This window comes from Dipodomys spectabilis, unplaced genomic scaffold (genome assembly GCF_019054845.1).
Source record: "Dipodomys spectabilis isolate Male_0828 unplaced genomic scaffold, ASM1905484v1 ptg000054l, whole genome shotgun sequence".
Classification (NCBI taxonomy): domain Eukaryota; kingdom Metazoa; phylum Chordata; class Mammalia; order Rodentia; family Heteromyidae; genus Dipodomys; species Dipodomys spectabilis.
Window position 1 is genome coordinate 35,468,227 of NW_024870731.1, and position 21,928 is coordinate 35,490,154.

Genomic DNA, 21,928 nt, shown 5'->3' on the forward strand with positions numbered 1-21,928 from the left:
TATATCACATATTCTTGATCCATTCATTTACTGAGGAACATCTGGGTTGGTTCCGAATATTAGCTATGGTAAATAATGCTGCAATGAACATAGTTGTGCTGGTAGCTTTAGTATGGCCTTGTTTGTGGTCATTTAGGTAAATGTCCAGAAATGGGGTTGCTGGATCATAGGTGATTTCTTATGTGTAGTCTTTTGAGGAATCTCCATACTGCTTTCCAGAGTGATTGAACAAGTTTACACTCCCACCAACAGTGTGGTAGCATTCCCTTTTGTCCACATTCCTGCTAGCATCTGTTATTATTAGATTTCTTGATTATACCCATTCTAACTGGGGTGAGGTGGAATTTCAATGTTGTTTTGATTTACATTGCTTTTATGGCCCGAGTAGTTGAGCATATCTTCATGTGTCTATTGGCTATTATTATTTCCTCCTCAGAGAAGTCTCTCTTTAATTTTTTAGCCCATGCATTAATGGGGTAGTGGTTTCTTTGAGGATTTGTAGTTGGGGGATTTAATTTTTTGAGTTCTAAGTATATTTTAGATATGAGACCCCTATCTGAGGTATGGCTGGTGAAGATCTCCCAATCTGTGGGCTTTCTATTGATCTTGTCTTGATCTATGTCCTTTGCCATGCAGAAGCTCTGCAGTTTCATGCATTCCCATTTGTCCAACCTTTCTTTGAATTATTGTGTTTCTGAGTCTTAATTAAGAAAAATTTGGCCTGTGCCAAGGAGCCCTAGAGTCTCTTATTTTCCTCCCTGTAATGTTTTCAGGATGTCTGCTTTTACCTCGAGGTCTTTGATCCATTTGGAGTTCATTCTGGTGCAGGATGACATATAAGGATCTAACTTTACTTTTCTAAGGTGTTTTAGTTACAAATACTTAATGTGTGGCACACTATATTACTTAGTCTTGCTTTCATTCACTATAGAAAAATACAATAGTACTTCCCTCATCAGGTGTTTTAAAAAATTAATTGAAAAAATAATGTATGTAGAAATGTGTGAAACTTTACTAGAATAGTGGTTCTTGCTAACAATAAAAAATATTACTTCTAAAATCATTGATAGCTGGCTGCCAGTAGCTCGTGCCTGTAGTCCTAGATATTCAGGAGGCTGAGATCTGAAGATCACAGTTCAAAGACTGCACAAGCAAGAAAGTCTGTGAGACTTTTTTTATTGTGAAAATACCATATAGAGGGGTTACAATTACATGGGCAAGGTAATGAGTACATTTCTTATCAAGCATTGTTGCCTCCTCCTTTATTTCTGTGAGACTTTTATTTCCAATTAACCACCAGAAAACTGGAAATAGAGCTGTGGCTCAAAGTGATAACCCTCTAGCCTTCAGCAAAAGAGCTTATGGACAGTGCCCAGGCCCTGAGTTCAAGCCTCACAACCAACCAAAACCAACAAAACAATAAAATCATTCAGAAACCTTCAACAATAAGAGGACGCTTTACAGATATTATATTTATTATATCCCATTAATTTAAGATAAATATATCACCCATTTTTTTGTATTTTGCATACAGAGACAAGTTGGCTACCTAAGGCTTTGCTACTAATACCTGTCCTACTTATGCCTATAGTCGGTTTCTTCTGATTCCCCGCCCCCCTCCAATCTAAACATTTTACTCCGAGTATGCTTCCTTATGTTGTCTTCTTTTACCCCTGGTAGTACTGGTGGAGATGGAGGTGGTGGGGATGGTGATTAGGTGTGTGTGGGTGTGTGTGTATCTGTGTTTAATGCTTTCCATATAAGAGGCACAGCCATCATTCCATGCACTTTGGGGTACTTGTTTCCTATGGAGATGCATGTGCCCGAATCAAAAAATGTGCATTCACCTCCCTTGCCCTCTTGCATAGATAGTAAAACACTGCTGTAAGAACCTGGCTCCATTCATAGATGGTTAAGAACAGGGCTAATTGGTCTATGTAGGGAGCAAGCCCATAACCTTGGCCTCATTAGTCACATGTTTTAATCATCAGAGCCAAGCAACTGAAAGTGGCTATGGCTGGTGTCAATGTTCTGCATCTCATTTCCTGAAAATGTCAACGTTTGGGAATATAAATATGACTTATAATCCTGAGATGATTGTACAGGTACTAATGGAATGGGTTTGTGGTATTGATTTTCAATAGCTCATTTGCTATAATCAGCTTAACTTCATCTACTAGGATGCAAATTTCTCATTCCGGTCTGAAACACAGAACAAGAAGAGGATTTTAGCCCACTCTGCTGTCATTTTGAATCCTTTATGGAGGTAGACTGGGTATAAATCTTAAATAAATCAACTTTAGTGTCTCCCAGATTTTCATGATCTTGCAAGATTGATTTTCTTTCCTTTAATCTATATATAATAAAAGGAATATTTTCCTTGGAGACAGGGCCCATCATTTTATCTATTTGTATTATTCTCATGGATGACATCTTTCCTATTGAAAGAGAAGCAAAGCATCTCAGGGGAAGGTAGCTTTAGTCAGGAGTCAGTTCTGCAGGAATATTAGGGTGAAGGAAGAGCTTTGGGGGTATGTTGAGAAAATAATGAATAAAAACCTCCCTTTTGTTCCCTGATATGTTACCATGAACTAAGATGCCAGGGTTTTTTTTCTCCTACACTGTGGAAGAGTCTAAGGAATGGGCAACTACCTTTCTATAGGAAGAAAAATGAGTCAGAAGTAGAGAAGGTGAACAGAAATGATTATAAACACCATTATTCAGATTGCAATGTGCACATGGCTAAAAGTTTTATATTTATTGTAGCACCGAATTCTTCCAAGACCCTGAGATTTGGATCCATTATCATATCATTATCTTGCAAATATTAACATAATTAGAAAAATAGCCCCAAAGTCAGGCAGCTAAGTTGAAGATTGCAGAACTCATCCCAAACAACTCTATTCCAGAGCCCTAGAGCCCAGCTCTCTGCATTCCCTGCCCAGAAAGATACAGAGAGAAACATGGGGCTTGGGCTTAAATCCTATTTCAGATCCAGTTCTAGGCTTTGGGAAACAATATTTCACAGCTGTGAGTCTTAGTTCCCTTGGTTCAAAGTGAAGGTAGTACCAGTTACTTTCTATTGAAATAATGCAAGGAAAATATTAAGTATGCTATACAGTCCATGGCAGGGAGAAACATACAAAACTCAATGAATGATACCCACAGATTCTGTTATTTTGTCATTAGCTTTGGGACTAGGTATTAGATTCATTAGAACGGAAGATTTATCTCTTTAAGTGAATGTGCATTGATTACCATGAATCTTTAACCTTGTTGTTGATTAGAAGGCTCAAAAGAAGCCAGTTAACACACTTAAAAATATATAGATTATGAAGGTATTCAATGCCATAACCAATTGCAGTCTATTCCTGCTTATCCAACATTTCTACTTAGGAAGTCCTAGATGAAATGAGGGTGAGATCACCTTTACTGAGGGAAAACTTTTTAGAGTGCTCTCCATGCTGCATTTGGAGGTATACTACATATGCCTATGAACTAAAAAGAAGTTTTTAATGATAGTAAATTCTTTTATCATCCTAGCATATCTCTGTGCATAAACATATGTACAAATACACATATACATGTGTACACATTCTCTTGACACTACTACTCGGGGAACAAAGCCTCTCTCTCACGAATGCTTGAGGAATAAGTCACCCTAGACCACAGCAGTGTGGAGTCAAGTGAGACTCAGAAATGGACAGCCCCTGGCACTGGTTGTCATGCTAGGAGCTCATGGATCAAGCACAAAACATGTAAACCCGGTGGGTGGGTTTATTTTAGTAGCTGGCTACCCAATCAGAATTCAGATAACATGGATAGGCAAATATTTCAATTCTCACCTCTTGAGCTGTCTGGTGGAAGAGGGAAAATGAGGCAAAAATAATTCCACTGGCTACTGCAGCTGATGGGCAGTAGGAGTCAGAGTCGATAGTAGTTGTTTATAAACTTTCAACTGTATCACTTTGATGGCATACTTGAACCATCCCAATGAAGCAGTGGGTATTCAAGCATGTGGGTTTTGAGTCAGCGTTGAGAACACATATTCAGAAGGTGAGCACCTCGGCCTTGGTTATGTCAACCAGGGTTCCCAGAGTTGGAAACCGTTCACTCTGAACTTGAAAATGGAGTAAAAGTTCTTCTGACAAAGTGCTGCATATTAGAAAGGGATCAGTTTTCACATCCTTGTTTGCTGGACAAATAAACATTTTTCTATACTTTAATTACTATCGGTAGGAACCATGGGAGCCCAGTGTGTTTGAAAGTAGGGTCCTAACAGCTCTGTAATATTTAATAATAAGAAAGCAACTAGATCTTGGTGCAGCTTCAACTTTGGGCATGCCAAAAAATCTAGAGTTGAGTTAAATAAATAAATCACGTTCAATAAAAGTGCTGAATGAAGGAAAGAGAAGAAGGAAAACTAATATAACACAACATAATTCAATTGATAGAGCATGAGTTAACTTAATTGTGCCTGTTTTAAAACTATACAGAATGACATAAACTTAGGACACTGTAAGGATGACTTTTAACTTTTCATTATTAATGTTGAGTAGTTGTACAAAAAACTTACCATTTAACAAAGCAATCTATGAATGCAATATATCTTGATCAATGTCAACCTTTTGAATATTTTCACCCATCTATGCCTTGCCCACCCCTTCCCTCACTCTTCTTAATTTTGGAGTATGTGAAGTAGATGCTTGCTTTATATGTACAAATTACTTATGTACAAATTACCTTAATTTTTAAAGGGTTCTTCCATTCTTTCAGTACATTCTTCAAAAAGAATGTACTGGTGATTTGACAGGTAATTTGAAAGCTACTAAAATAACTTGATTATCAAATAAAGCTGAGGGTCCAGAGCTCTTAAATCTTGATTCATTTTCCACATGCATGCAGAATAAGCAGTCTGCTTAGACTTTAATATGAGGAACAAAGGCTGCACAATCCCTTTGGAAATAAGAAGCAATAATGCATTTGAAATTCTTTTAATGCAAAGAAAAAGAATTTCTTATGTCATCGGATTGAGTATATTTAAAAGCAAAATGGCTAAAATGAGAAATATTACAGAATGATGTTCATAGTCAAGAGATGAATAAATTATTCATTATTCTTCTCTCTCAGAGAAAATCAAACGTCTTGTTCTGAAATACTAGACATTTCCCAGCAGTAGACATTTGGATCTACTGACCACTGTATTAATTTATTTTATTTGTTGATACTAGTATTCTCAGGAATGTAGACACTTGATTATTATTAAATATCAAGCTTCCCTCACGTCTCAGAATACGCCTGTATTTTTTTTATTATTGTTAGCTTCCACATTTTTAAGTTTTTCATGAATAACCCTCAGCTGTGCATCAGTGTTTGTAAAAATGGATAAAAAGGAGCAAAAAGTTACTACACTTAGAGATTATTGTAGTTTTGTTGCTTTTAATTACTTAACCAGCTCAATTGACAACTGCTTGATTCCTGTACTGTCCATTTAAACCTAATGAAAATAACTATTAATTGAATAATTAATATGCAATACATCTTATTCTAAGCATTAATTCAAACATAAATATTAATTAGTGTACTCATCGTAGTATTTTGCAGTGTTGTGGTATTTTATAACTCCATTCTATGAAACAATAACAAGAAAAAAGGAGATATCTAAAACAGAAAAACTTCTGCACTTAATTGTAGAGACATGTATGTATATCTTATCTCTCTGCTACATACTTGCCATTGGATAAATTAGTACTATGAATAAGATAAAATTTAATGTCTACTGGGTTCCAGTGGCTCACATCTATATTCCTGAATACTCATATATCTGAGGTCTAAGGATTGTGACTCAAAGCTAGCCTGGTCAGATAAAACCTAGAGACTCTTATCTTCAATTAGCCACTAAGACTAAGCAGGGATATGGCTCAAGAGCACCAACCCTGAAAGGAAAAACACAAAACAACACACAGACACACACAGACACAGACACAGACACACACACACACACACACACACACACACACACACACACACACACACAAGAATGTGAAGTGCTGATTTCAAGTCCCAGTACCTAAACAATTAATTTTCCCAACTACCAGATGATATAACAAACTACCTTACAGTATTAAAACACTATGGCAAAATATAGAAAATATAGGCTACAATATGATAAAGCAATAGGAGCACAATATTTTCAGTAAGGTTTTGTTTAACCAGGTACCTTAATTCACATGACTATGCTTAGTTTATATAACCATAAAAATATAAACAAAGCTTTCATTCCCTGCCTCATTAACAAGGCTGATGTTGTAGAGCTAATGAAATAATACACGAGACACCATCTGTATATTGCAAAGTACAGTAGCTTTCATTATTTTCCTTTGAAACTTAAGATCTATAAAAGCTATATCTTATTTCAAACTAAATGTTTAGGAAAACAAAACCCAGAAGGGACCCAAGATAATACATTATCATGATGCAATGGACTGGTACCTAGCAATGTTTTTGAGAACTGCACAGAACACGTTAATAATTTATTTTGTGTTCATTATGGAGAGGAGGGCTACAACAGAGATTCTGTGAGATGTAAAGATGTATAGGTAGATGGTCAAGGTGATAAAGGCCTGGAAAGGATTATTGAATTACGTTTCTGACATTTTCTCCCTGGATAACATTAGGGTGAAAGCAGATATCTATCTGTCCTGGATGACGGAGAGCTTTCAGTACTGGAGGGCCTATGGATGGCCTCAGCTGTACTAAGTCCCTTTTAGTTCAGTCATTTTTCTACCCATCAATTAAGTTCCCTCTGACAATTTTCTAGTTTGAAAAAGGGACTCATTATGCAAGATGCATTCTATTCATATACTGCCAGGTTAGGTGACACTTCCCTTATACAACTACTTAAAGATAATTTAAAAGATATAGCTTGTGGTTGAACCTTAAAAAATATCATTGATATTGATTTACTTTCACACAAATTTCATTTGGATATATTGGTTATTCATGGCGATGCACGGTGACATTTCCATATGTGGCATACAATGTAGCCTAGTCAAATTCACCTGATCCATGTCACTCTGCATTCTCCCAAAAGAATCCAAATATGAAATAGGCATAATATTCTAGCGTGCCTCCATCATGGCTAAACCTTTAAAGGGTAAGAAGAGCACTCAGTTGATGACTTATTGCACACAGGAATTCTAAGCCAGAACATCTGAAATGAAAGAATCTACTGTGGTCTTATGATAATGACTTTCTTGGGGGTGTATCTCATAGTCCATGTTTCAAGTCACACATGATTGTGTTTGTGTTAGGACTTTGTACACTTGAGAGCTATTTTATTTGTTGGTTTTTCTTTTTTTGTGTGACTGTTTTCATAAGACATCTGGTCTAATGTGTTCTGAATTTTGTTCCATAATGAGTCATGTTAGAGAGAAACTTCTGTCTCTGACAGTGCTTCCTCTAAAAGACATCTCAGCATTCAAGTCAATGAACCAAAATGCCACAACCCTGAGAAGAAATTAACTCAATAGTGTTCATCATCATATTCTTTGTTTTAAGTGTTTCCATGGTGACTCCTTGGCTACCAGCATCGTTATTACCAGATCTCTTATTATTCAACTATTCTTCTGTCTTAGGTGTTTAAAGTTTGGGAATTAAAGAACACATAGAATATTTTCTGTAAATATCTTACAGGAAAAAACATGTTTTTAGAAAAGCTATAATGGGTGGCAAGTGAATATAATATGGAGGTGCGGGTGGAAGAGAGACATTGTACTGTTACTACTCAAATCACTGCAGGAGGAATGATTCATACCCACATGGTATTCCAAGAGCATAAATGTGCTTTAAATGATAAAAGGTGAGCTAATGTACTTCTCACTTGGCAAATCTTTTATCACTATTGGTTCCATGATAATATGCCTTTGTCTACATAGTAAGCCATTGACTTCTATCAAGTGCTAATTGTCAAAAGATGATCTCACAGTTGATAGGTGAAGGAAGCTTCAAATTCAGAGGAACTCCTATTTGAAAAGATAAGCCAGAGTAAGGCTGTTAAAGAGAATCTATCTAAATATTGACTTCTTGAACCCCAAGTTCAGATAACATTCTGGAGTGTTATCTCTTATCCAGCTGAATTTCAGCATGCTGGGCTGGCTTCAGACGCTTTGTGTCTCTCCCACCAAAAGAGAATGAGCAGCTGGAAATAGCTAGGAAAGTTTCTAAGTGTTGGATCAGAGGTGAAGTTTAAGGCAGATGTTTAAATGGACCCCATGGTTTCTGCTCAGTGAGATTTCTGGGTTGAATTTGTGAAGTAGCTGGAAGAAGCCCTATCAGGCACACACACACACACACACACACACACACACACACACACACACACACACACACACACAAATACACAGTGCAAGCCAGGTGCCGGTGGCTCATGCCTATAATCCTAACTACTCAGGAAGCTGAGATCTGAGGATGGTGGTGAGGACAGCCTGGGCAGGAAAGTCTGTGAGACTCTTATCTCCAGTTAACCAACAGAAAATCAGAAGTGGTGCTGTGGTTCATGGGGCTTGAACTCTGGGTCTGGGTGCTATTCCTGAGTTCTTCTGCTCAAAGCTAGGGCTCTACCACTTGAGCCATAGCGCCACTTCCGGTTTTCTGGTAGTTAATTGGACATAAGAATCTCATGGACTTTCTTGCCCAGGCTGGCTTTGAACCGAAATACCTCAGACCTCAGCCTCCTGAGTAGCTAGTATTATAGGCATGAGTCACCAGCTCTCAGCTTTCTGGCTCTTTTTGTACTGTGGTTGACCTCAGGGACTCCTGCTTTCTAGGTGGGCACTCTACCACTTGAGCCATGCTTCCTGTCCACTTTTGCATTGGTTATTTTGAGATAGAGCTCTTTCTGCCCAAATAGGTCTAGGCTTTGATCTTTGTGCTTGTGCTTCCCTGAATGAATGGGTAGAACAGTCACACCTCTCTACTTAGCCATCATGATTCTCCCATTGGCAGGATAATAGGTGTGCACCTGTGGAAGTTTTGCAACAACATTTACGTCTGGGGTCCAATAGGGACCTCTAATATCTGCCTATAGTGGAGCCATTGTGCTCAGCAAATACTAAGTTTTTAATATAGTAGCTAATGAGAAAATGTTTAATTTTAAGACTTACTTCATCGTGAATGAAGTAAGATATTTAGCTTGGGATGCATTTTTATTTATATAGTTTAATGATCGTGTGATACAGAATATATGAATATAAAACCACTTAGTTCAAACTATCAGGACATGATACCAACTCACTGTTTTTGTTTTTGTTTTTTATTACTTCTGTGTTTTTTATTCACTCAATAAGGACTATTAGTTAATGAAGGACTATTTCTTAATGAAGACTTGCAGTGCAAATTGCATAATACAATAAATACTGTCAAATAATTTCTTGGTAAATAACTTAATTCTTAGTCTCAGAGATTTAAATTCCATGTAATATACAAGATTTTTGTAGTATGTAACAATCCATCCATGTGGTGTGAATATTCAGTACCCTAAATGATGTATGAACATTCTCCTTAAATGTAAGGTTCTGAATTGTCAAGACATTTTTTTTTTAATCTCTGGCTATTGAATAAATATCTATGCTTTCCTTGTTTCATGTACAGTTGATTAAGGGATTAGTGTTTGATATCATTGCATTGCTGGAGATTATTATTCACAACAAATACTAGAAAGTGATTGAAAGATTAACTAGTAACTTGAACCACTGGAATGCTTGTAGGTTTTAGACACACAGGTTAAGAGAAAAGCATTTCCTCAAGATAACTGTTGTTTGTGTATTTCCATCAGAGGATCAAAAGTATCTTCTCAAAAAAAATTGCATTTGGGAAAGGCTGAGATTTAGTTGACCTGCAGTATGACAATCAGGAAATGAATCGTCTTCCAACAACTGGATTTAAAAGAGAACCCAAGTCAGAAAAGTGAAGCCTCGTGGAATAATTCCAGGCTAATGGGTAATTATAATAGAAATCTGTCTTACACTTCTGATCTGTCTTTATTTATTTATGTATTTATTTATTTTAACCTTATTTTTTAACCTACTTCCTTTCTCTTTGTGACCATGCTTTCTTTTGGTGCCCACATTTCCTTGTTTTGGAGTTCTATTTGGTATTCACAATCTCAGCCACTTTGCCTCTTCTTCCTCATGACTGGTTAAACAGTATTTGAACCCTCATTACACTAAGGATGTAAAGCAGGTGAACTTGGGACTTGAGCAAATTTTCACAGAATACAAGCATGACATAAATGCAAAGTTACATTTCAGGCTCCCTGACTTTCTGCAGCAAATATTTTTACTCCACTAAATTGCTTTGGTTCTCATTCTTCATGTGGCTGGATTGCTTTTTTTTTCTTATATTTTGAGCCTAGACTTCTATGTTGGTAAATCCTATCATAAACTGAAAGAAGAGACAATGCAATTGTAAACTTAATTCAGATAATACAGGAAAAGTAAAAATTTCTACTACTTTATATAAGATAATCATACTAGACAATAAAGGATATCTATGTATAGAATACATTTTATATAGAATTATAATTCTATGTTAAACATACTGCTACTGCTAAATACATTATATAAAAATAAGTACATATATAAATACTAGTCATAATTAAATCTAATGTAAATTAAAATAAGAAAAATATCATTCATGAACAAAAATGTATATATTAAACCTGCAGAATGTATATATTTTTTGTTTTAAATATATCTTTTATTGTAAAGATACTGTACAGAAGGCTTATAGTTACATGAGCAAGGTAATGAGTCCATTTCTTATTGAGCATTTTTAGCCCCTCCTTGTTTTTCCCTACTATCCCTTTCCTCTCCACCTCCCCAATTCCTCTCACACCCACCCCCTGGCAAAGTTGTGAAGTTCATTTTCAATGTAGTGTCTTGCACATCTCATTGTTACAATGGGTCATCCTGTATCCTTATTTCAGCATATTTTATACTACATTATAGTAGGGTGCAGAAGGCAAAGTGAGATTAATGTTCAAAAACCTATTGCCAGGCCCTGGTGGCTTACACCTATAATCCTAGTATTCAGGAGGCTGTGATTTTAAGATTGTGGTTTGATGCCAGGCTGGGCGGGAAAGTCCATGAGACTATTATCTCCAATTAATTACCAAAAACCTGTAAGTTGAGTTGTGGCTCAAGTGATAGTGTCCAGGCCCTGCGTTCAAGCCCCAGGACTAGCACATCAAAACAAAAAGAAAAAAAACTGTAAACTATAATCAGTCACTAATAACAAGGAGTAAAGTTGTAAATTTCCAAAAGATACTGGAAAGCATTCAACAAAAATGCAGCATCTATTCAAAGCTAAATAGAAAAAAATCATCAAAATATTTAAAAAATGGAACAACTACAATAAGTAGGCTCTTTAAAAATCCTAAGGTTACATGGTTTGTGAGACATGAAATGCTTCTCCCTAAATAGGAAGGATATTTTCTCATATAATTTCTCTACCTTGAGGTTCTTGTTAATATAATAAAATAAATAAAAGACATAAATTTGGTAATACACTAAAGCCTAAAGGACACCATAATTGTGATAATGGTGTACACATATAAATCTAAAAGAATTTACCAGAAGAATTTCCAAAGTAATGATTAAAATCTAAGGAGTGAATTTAAAAGATTTGCAAAATACAAAGTCACTGTGACACACAAACAGAGCAGACAATTGAGAAGTGAAATATGTAAAGCATGACTTATAATAGCATACAAAAACAAAAGTAGTGACAATGAGTGGAATGGAGCACTTGTGGGAAAACACACTCCAGCCTACAGAATTTTATGGATAGAAGAATGAAAGGTATTCAGAAATGACCTGGACATAAGTTAAAAGATTCAGTATAACATATCGATTTTCCTCAAGTCAATTTACAGAACCAATGTGACCCAATAAAAGTCCCAAAAAGGTTTTTCTTAAAATAGGATCCGGCAAGTTTTTGTACGATGATATGAAGAGCCAAAGAACCTTTAGATTATCTAAAGCAATCTCAAGTCCTATGAGGCTGAAGGACTTATGTTAACTACCTTCACAACTCACTGTGAATCTATAAGAATTAGCCAGTGTGGTATTCATTTATGGGGACACAAATAATCAAAATACATAATGTGAAATACCAAAATATACATGTATATATGATAAATACACATCAAAATACTGTTTAGTAACTGAAGGAATGAAATAAATTCCTTCTCAATGCAAAATTAATTTTATTTACTATATAAACAAGATATAAATGATTCTAACAACAATATTTTTAGTTTAATGTCTAGAGGGTTAACAAATGTCAGTAAGGTCCAGATTGCTTTATGTCTCTCAATACCCTGGTAACTCAAGCAAAGCAAACTGTAGATAATTTGTTTGGAAATCAAATATTTTACAATCTGAGTATGAAAAGAGACATTTCTGTTTTGTGTAAAGATAAAATATATTGCCCTTTTTAACTGGTCATCTCATTTTCCCACTTGTTTCCATGGCTTAGAATACAAAGACCTTGCACCCGTCCAGTTTGAAAAATAGTTATTTAAAAATTATCCACTCACCCCCTCTCACACAAACACATGTAAATATTCACGCCTTGATTATATGAACCAACATCTTAATGAAAAAATACCATTTTGAAACTTGGAATCTCTAAATCCTATGTTTGCTTTAATTACTCATCTCTTTGCATATTTGTGTAAAAATGTGTCATTTTTTTAAAGTTTCTTTGTAATGTAAGGTCCTGATACTCTTTTATATATTATATAGCACACTCCCAGATCTTTTTGTTTTGAACATTAAAACAGTGCTCTCTTAAAGTCGGTACGGCTCTATACTATTATCTCCATAGTAGGAATCTGTACAAGCATAGCAGAGTTCATTTTCAGTATATCCAATGAACCTCTTTCCCTAATCACTCCAGGAGAAGAAGCTGAGAAAATTCAAGAAGTTTGCAGCGCTCTTTCCACAACAGTTGAGTTACCAAAGTCAGCTCAGAGAAGTAAGCAAAGGAACACTTCAGGGTGTCAGGAAAGTTTCCCTCTTGGGTGAAATGTAAGGAGTTTATTTAGTGTGGCAATTGTGACATGCCATTTGCCCCCATTGTGAGTGTTTTGTTACTTCTCTTGGTGGGTCTGCCGATTTGCCTCTGACTTGATTTCACAGCTTCGGTCACTGCTGTCCACAATCAGAGGAGCACAAAAGGAAGCATTTAGCTGTTCTTCGGCACTGGAAATTTTTTCTTCAGGCTGAAAAGGGCAGCAGGGAATAACATTTGTCCTTCACTGTATTCTGAGCTATGGTAACTAAGGCCTCCTGGTTCCCATTGATCTGTGCAGTACAGAATAGCAAAATTGGCTACTGACAGCCAGCTGGGGCAATCAGCACCAGGATATTGAGAGGGCTTCATGTTTGCTTCCATTTTCACTAGGCCCAGAAGCTGTGGCTGAAGCAGCCACAGACAGGACGGCCTGTTTCTGAACACTTGGCGTCAACCATTTCCAGCATCCCCCCCTGTCCCAGAGCAGCCGTGACATACAATTTTGCAAGTGATTGCATAACATAGTCCACTGTTACTATTGTACTCTCGTTAAGGCTCAGAGTTTGGAGATGATGACTTCAGAAGTATGGTGACCTCTGGGCTGAAAATGAACTGTGTCAGTCCACCTTGAGACGTCCTCTGTTCTGAACAGAGTCTCACAGCATACTCTTCACTTTCAAAGAAGCGAAACCACCTCTACTTTCTTTAAAAATATAAAATGATCAAAAAAGCAAAGCGAAATCTGTGTATTATTTTTCTTGTTGCCCTCAAAGTCACATCTGCTATTGCCAGACAAGACCCTTGCCCTAATTTTTTTCCTATCCCTCTCCCCCACCCCTCCAGATAACATCTGAGACTTAGGCATACTAATAAATCAAGTATCATATCCTCTCTCATGGTTGAGTTTGGGCAGTCTGTTTTCTTTTTCACTCTTCTGTAATAGTACTACCTACCTTCCAATGAGGACCTCCTCGAATGAGAGTTGGTAGGAGTTGGCAGTTAAAAGAGACTTTTTGGCAAAATAAATTAATCCTTTGGGTATGAGGACATTCATCAACCTTGTAAAGTATATGTTTTGTTTGTTTGTTTGGTCGTTCAGTTTTGTTATTTGATTTACATCATATTTGCTCAGCTTGGTTGCTCAGATGGCACTTTGCTACTCGAGCAATGCCTCCCAATCTGTTGATGTTTTTGCTGGTTATATTGGAAATAGAATGTATAGAACCTTTCTGCCTGCGCTGGCCTTGAACCGCCATCTTTGTACTTCAGGGTGAGACGTTTGAGCTACCAGCTCATGGCAAGGAATGCAGATATATTTTACTAGACCTATGTTACTATTTGGATGTTAGATGCTGCCCACCCACAAGACCACGTGTTAAAGCCATCTGTAGCACACTGGGGAGGTGAGGGCCTTTGAATGGTAGGCTCTATTGGAAGGAGTCTTCATGAAAGGGATATTGCCATGCTAACCATACTCTTTCTGTCTCTCTGTTTGCTTCCCAGATGCCCCCAGGAATAGACGTCAGCCAACCACCTTGCATCTCCACATCTGCCATACCACAGAGAACAAAACAATCGAGTACCCAACCACAAACTACACTACAAACCCAAATGAAATCTCTGATTCACGCTGACATTTTGTCATAATGCCCCAAAGATAACTAGCACAGCAGAAGAACCCTATTCTCAATATCAGTATGTTTTGAGTAGTAGCATGTTTGGGTTGCAGTTTTTACATCATTTTGAAACAACTATGATTCACATGTTGACCATTAATTTCCACAACTGAGCCAATGTCCAGTCATGTGAAGGGCAACATACGAAGTAACTATCCTGTAAAGAATAGAGATTAGAATCCATGCTGACAACATATGTACCAGCAGCAAGGATGGAAAAAACAGAAAAGAAAAGAAAAAAAGTCAATCTGCGGACACATCTCTTCAACCTACAATGCAATGGGCTTGGTAAATGAACAGGTGCCTGAATTAAAACAGACAATTGGCTACCATGGTGACTTTGGCTGATGCCTGAAAGCTGAGGGAAATATAGCAAATATTTCTTATTAAACAACAGCATCTATTCTTAGCATTATGTGTATCCTTTTGAGTCTTTATATACATGGATGGCAGAGATTTGCTGTGAGTTTTTTTTTTTTTAATAGAAATCATTACACAACCTTGGAGAGCAAACTGCTTAAAAAGCACTCTATTTAAAAAAACAACAACACTGAACAGTGGAGGGCTAATCTAGTATATATTGCCAAAAGGTAATGACATGCACGTTTGTAGAAGAGGTCATTTACCTTTTAACAACCTGGAAGAATAGTATGATTTCAAAAAGACATAATAATCTCAGAAATTGCACAGAAATTATGTCTTTCTAGGTATTTTAAGTAGCATTTCAAGATAAGGAATGCCAATTTTCTCTAGAAGTCATAATTTACGAGGGGAACAATTAGCACTGAGTATGCAAATTTTGTTGTTTAACTGCCATCTCTAGAATTCCTGAATTCTAGCAATTGTTTTACTTTTGCACAATTAAAGTTTATATTTTTAAACTAAATTTGTTTGTTTGTTTTGGTGCTGGTACTGGGGCTTGAATTAAGGGCAGGATGTCTCCCTTGGCTTATTTTGCTCAAGGTTTATATTCTACCAATTAAGCCACACCTTCTCTTCCGGCTTTTTTTCTGGTCAACTGAAAAGAAGAGTCTCTCTTGGACTTTCTTGCTCCAGTTAGCTTCAGACTTGACCTCAGACCTTAGCCTCCTGAGTAGCTAGGATTACAGGCGTAAGGTAAGACACTGGCCTTCTGTCTTCATCCTTACTTTTAGGCAAAGAAAAAGGCAAGAGTTGGGAAAAAGATGCCAAAATCTCAGGGTTGTGAACTAGCTTTAAGATCACATAAACTTAAGCTGTTAAGAGTATTGAAATAACACTGGTGCAGACTTCATTTTTCCCCTAGAATTTTTGGGTCATGGTGAATTTTATGACGTTTGCGGGCTTCTTTTAAGATGCATTGCATTTGCGAGAGGGTGGGAAGAGATTTTATGGAATCAGAATTTCAGAATACCACTGTAACAGTTGAAACGGGAAGGGAAAAAATCATAATTAGAGAAACTCTACGAGAATCAACATGTCTATTTGGATCATGCTCCAATGCTGTTGAAAGTTAATGGAGTCTTTGATTATAGGCAGAGGGGATTTGTAAAGTTTTGACGGAAAGTTTTTTGTTTGTTTGTGATTTGTACCAGCTTACTGAACGTGCAAATTTAGCTATCTAAGTTTTTTTAAAACCTTTTTCAGCCTGTTTTGCAATCCTTAAAATGGAGATGATACTATTTATCTTGAAGTTTTCTTTTCGGGATTACATAGTTCACATAAAATACTTAAAACAATAACTTAAGTCATCTTTGTAAATGTGAGCTGATAGTACAAATGTATCTCTCTTTACCCATGACTGTGTATTGAATCAACCACGAAGCTTTTACAAGTAACACCTGCCTGAGGTTCAACATTTAAAGTTCTGAGTAAATCTTAGTATGGCTGAGGGTCAAGAGTTTTAATAGTATCTCAGGTGCTTCTACTTTGCAGCCAAGGTTGAAGAGCATTGCTTTGTTTTCAACAGCTTTTTCATAAATTACCTCAATTATTTTGATTACTCTAAAAACTCTGCACCTCAGAAAATTCTAAGCATGACAATTTACTTGATCATTGCTCTAAGGTTTGGTTTTCTCAGACTGAGCTTTCTAAAGTTAAAAGAACAAAAGAAAAGCCAATAAGCCTGGGTAATTTCAGCTTACAAGCAATGGTTAATTTCACCTTGAGCTTTTTGATAGTGAATATCAAAAGAATTCTTTAAAATATGTTTTTAATATACTTACTGAAATAACAAAATACAAAATAGAGTACCCGCTCTTTAAGAAGATTAAATCTGTCTGTCTCTGTTTCTCTTATTCTCTCTCTCTAAAAGATATAGACACACACACATTTTCTCTTTGTCCAACCAAGTCTTTCTGAAAATTCTGGGCTAATCTTTGTGTCTTTTGTACTTGTGGAGAGAAAGACAGTACACACTTCCTAAAGAAAATGGTAGTTATTCTCTCTCACTAGCTCCCATATTAATTCTCCTTCTTTTCTTATTTTGTTCTCCTTCACTTTTTTGCCTTCTTGTATAATCTGACTTCTTTTCCAACTTAGGAGAAAAGAATTTCCAAGTGAGGCCAATTAGAGTTGCCCAGGTGAAGCCAGCTCCCCAGGGGTCAATCAGAATGCCTACAAAGATGAGAAACTGGGAGCATGTCCTTTCCTTCTCCTTGTTAGAGCTCAGTTTCTGCCCTGAGGAATACCACTTATTTATTTTCCATCAGAGCAAAGAATGAGCCCTCCACTGAGCTTAACTCATTCCTAGTTGAGAAAAAATAGAATGCACACCTTTCCCCTTCAACCTTGCCCTATGTCTCGTTGCCTGGCCCCTCATGTAATATATGCAAAACTCCTCGTTCATTCAGATGTTGCTTATTGGGAATCAAAATATCTTCCTGAGAACAGCAAATCTCTGCAATTTATGGGCCATATTGTAAAAGAGAATTTCTAGATGTCTGCTTTACTAGGAGAATAGAATTACATTTACCCATTTGTATGCTAGGGAACATAAGTGTGCATCAAGAATATTAGCAAGGAATGTCATGGTTAGATTAATTTGAAAAAGGATGGTGGGTAGATACCGATATCCATCATAGTCACGTGAGCCTTGCTTCCTGACTACAACTCCCAGATTGCCTATATCAACATCACTCGAAGCTACTTGTTGTAGTTCACTGTTTGGTTTCACTCCACACGGAAGAATAAAACCCTTTTAAACAATTGCCAGACTTAAAAAATAAATGAGGGCATTTTAAATTTTTTTAAATTTTTTATTATCTTTAAGCAGTTGTACAAGGACTTTCCCATTCTACAAAACAGTGTATGATACAAAGTGTCTGACAACATTGTCACCCATCACTCCTAACCCACCCCTTCGCTCACTTTTCTTCTTTTAAATTGATATTTGGTGATTACATCAATTTCACATCTTTCATGGTATTGTGGAATAGTGATAGTTAGTTAAAGTCACAAAGATAACCTTCACAAGGTAAATTGCAAATGCCGGCATTTTAAAACAGGTCCTGTCTATGGGTGTATCCTAGTACAAATGGAGAGGGTCAGCGAGGGTGGATTGAGTCCAAATACTTCATGAAGATGTGTATAACTGAAGCGATGATGTTTGTTGAGATTGGTTTGAGAAAGGAGGACTAAGGAAGAGTTGTGTGTGGGGGGGGGCGGTGTTTGACCAAAGTATATCACATGCATATAGGTACATATCACAGTGGAATCTCCCCATACAAGCAATGGATGCTGATAAAAATGGTGAGGAGTAAAATCAATTTAATTACATCTTTGTGTGAGTCTCATGTGCAGATTGTACCAAGTCCTGCTATCTGAGATAATCCCAATTTGTGCTTTCATCCTTTAAAAACAATCCTTTTCAACTGGTCCATTGCATCATTGATCCCACAGGTGTCACAAGGTTGTTTTTGAAAGTCACTATTAAGCCATAACTCAAAAGCTTGTCACATGAGACAGGAAAATGGTAATCCAAATTAATTTCCAAAACATCCAGCTAAGTCTTGTTGTGTTGTAATCATTAGGAGGCAGGAAAATTTAGGTTGATAGGCTTGCTTTCTTAAATAGAGGAGTATCACTTGAAAACACAGAGCATCGTGAGTTTGATGACATGGTCAATAAATATGAGTCAATCGCAAGAGCGAGGAGTGGACACGGGAACTGCACCTGAATAGGTGGTACTGAGCTTTTTTATTTGCATGTAAACTGATGGCTTTCATAGGGGTGTGTGTGTGTGTGTGTGTGTGTGTGTGTGTGTGTGTGTAGGTGACAGTGCTCAGCTTCTTCAGGTTCAATGCATTTAACAGAACATTGACACGTGGTAGCTTTGTGTGTCTGCAGCCTCATCAATAGTACTGTGTATCTTCCCTTCTGGGTGGGTACAACGTGGAGGGCAACATTTGATCAGAATCGTGCTTTTGTCTCGCCACTCACCAACCCTTCATGAAATCACCAAAATTTAATTAGTCACTGAGTTACAATTATTTGAAGCAAACCACCCCAAGGCCAGGAACATTTAGTGTGTGTCAGATGCTATTAGCAGGCGGATGGTGTCTTCACACTTCCTGTTGGTATAAGTCACTCTATTGCCCTTCCTGCCTTGGAGAAGTTTCCAGTTGCAATAGAAACCAACTCTCCTGCCTTATGTTTTCCCACCATTCTGGAACTCAGCTCACAGTGCACAAACAACTGTGTGTTAGTGATTCTCTCCAGTGAACGCAGCACAGCCTCTGTGGGTCCTCCTCATAGCATAAAACTAGTGGGGACCAACAAGATGCCATTGTCCCTTCTTGAAAGATAGGAAGCAAGATGCTCCTTCTTTGGGGGAAAATGATATGTTAGACCTATATATTGTCATAGAAATTCACAGAATTCGTAGAAATGACTTTTCAACCAACTATGTTGTGAGAAGACAATAAATAATAACTTTATGTTTTGTATGAATAAATTCAGCAGATTTTAGGCCTATTTTATTATTTCCTCTTACAAAGGGACAAAACATAGTTATGTGTTACAGAAAGAGAAGTAGAATTTAGAGTGTTTTCTTCAATTTTCTTCCTTGGAAATAATAAATCCTGCATTTCCTTTGGAGACAAGTGGGCATTTGGCATTTACAGCCTCAGAGAATTTAAATTTATGTCTTCCTAGCAATAAAGCACCGTGAAATATTTTTGAATACATAAATGTGTTCTTTCCAAGATTAAAATTACTTATGAAGAATCTGTAATAAATTGAGCTTAGACTTTAGATTCTCTGTTAAGGTCAGATTCTAGCTCGGCCATGTGCCATTCTGAGGAACTATTTCCTGACTTGTCTGATTCCACTTTGAAGAGATTACCAATTTGACCCAACAGAGCAGGCAAAATAATGAAGATTTCCTATCTCCCTCTCAAATATTTCCAATGTTCACACTCTAAAGATGACATTTTCTTAGGATTTCTAATTTGTTAAAAGAAGAAGGCCAGACATGTTTATTTATGGTATATTCATTTTGAAGAACACTCTTGAGCCATCCCTGGCTGAAAGATGTCTAGGTCTGAGAGGGAAAAAAGAGTTTGAAATTTTACAAGAAAGCATTTGTCAAGCAAACATTAGATGCTTTGTGTGTTTCAAGATCATTTCACAGTCAAAGGAAATTGATAGTGTCTAATTAGACTATGCTATAACCCTTGTTCAATGCTGATATACTTGGCCAGCCCCTATAGCACGAAGGAGTCAGAAGAAGTATATAAAAATTTTCCCTTATTGCTTCACATTTTGTATACCCCAATGAATTAAAATGTATGCCAATTTTACCTATAGGGTTTTATCCCAGTGAAGAGATGAAGATATAAACTGTAGGGCAATTTTTTGGTTCAATTTCTTAATATGAGTATTTAAACAAACCCTGAATTGTGAAATTAATTTTTTACAAAATGCCTCTTCTTAATGAAATTTCAATATATTTACTCAGGAGTTGTTACATAAAAGCACATTTAATTCTAAAGATGCCAGACACCTGGGCTTTGAGATACTTACAATTAAAATGATAAAGTATTATTATTATAAATAAATGATTTATAATTTACCAATTTATTTCCTGAAATTATTTTTAATTATTTTTTAAAGTGTTTATATTTGCTTTTGAAGTGGGATGATATTATTTCACATGGGTCACATACGGAAACAGAGGGGTTAAAAAATAATGATAATCTCAATGTATTGCAGAGTTCTTTAGTGTCTTAAAAACACAAGATTCTGAGAAAGAAGCCCATGTGATTTGGGACTCCAAAAGTGTAACCCAAGGATTTCTAAATCTATTCTTGGTAAACTATTCTTGTCTTGATCGTATAGATTTGAGATCTTAGAAAACAGTGCTGAACTTCCTGCTGTGTATCTCATTACACACTGCCTAACTTCACCATCCCTCTCCACGAATGACCCATTTCTCTTGGGCTGAGAAGGTAAAGGAGGAAATTAAACAAGACTTTAAGATGCTCCATCTCTAGCCAGACAAGTCTAACTGTATGAAAACCATGACAATTATATAGAGTAGCTATAATTAATCTGGTCTCTGGCCTAAAGATGGAGCAAGCAATTTTTTCTGGTCTGTCTTTCCCATAACAAACAAACAAAACAAAAACTCTGCAACAGCTGTCCCATAGCATATTCTGGTTGTCCCTCTCATACACAGTTGAAGAATCCACCACATCGATGATCATCATAATTTATCCGAAGGACCCTGAGTCTATGTACACATACTCTAGATAACATTAAATCCAAATGTTCCGCACTGGAGTGCTATCAGTATTACTCTGATCCATTAATCCCACTTGTGCTGTTTTATCTTCTAATAATGTTTTTATGAGATTGTCATTGCATGCTGGTTCTTCCTGTGAGGTGCGTGCACAGGAGACAGATTTATTGGCCTTTCCACATCCCATTAATATTGATACAGAGTCTGTTTCCATGACCCTTTGAAGTCATAAAAGTGCGAAGTTGTCATTCCAGGTAGGGGAACAGGTTACTTCAGAAAATATGTTATGTAAACATGACTTCTCAGGTCAAATGGACTTGAGCTGATGCAATACAGAAAAGGGAGCAGACTCCTTAAAAAATTATAAAGTGGATTAAAGTGAGGGCAAAACAGAAAGATCATGTGGATCTCAAACTTCACATAGTGTGTTACCTTGGGCAAGTTACTTGGC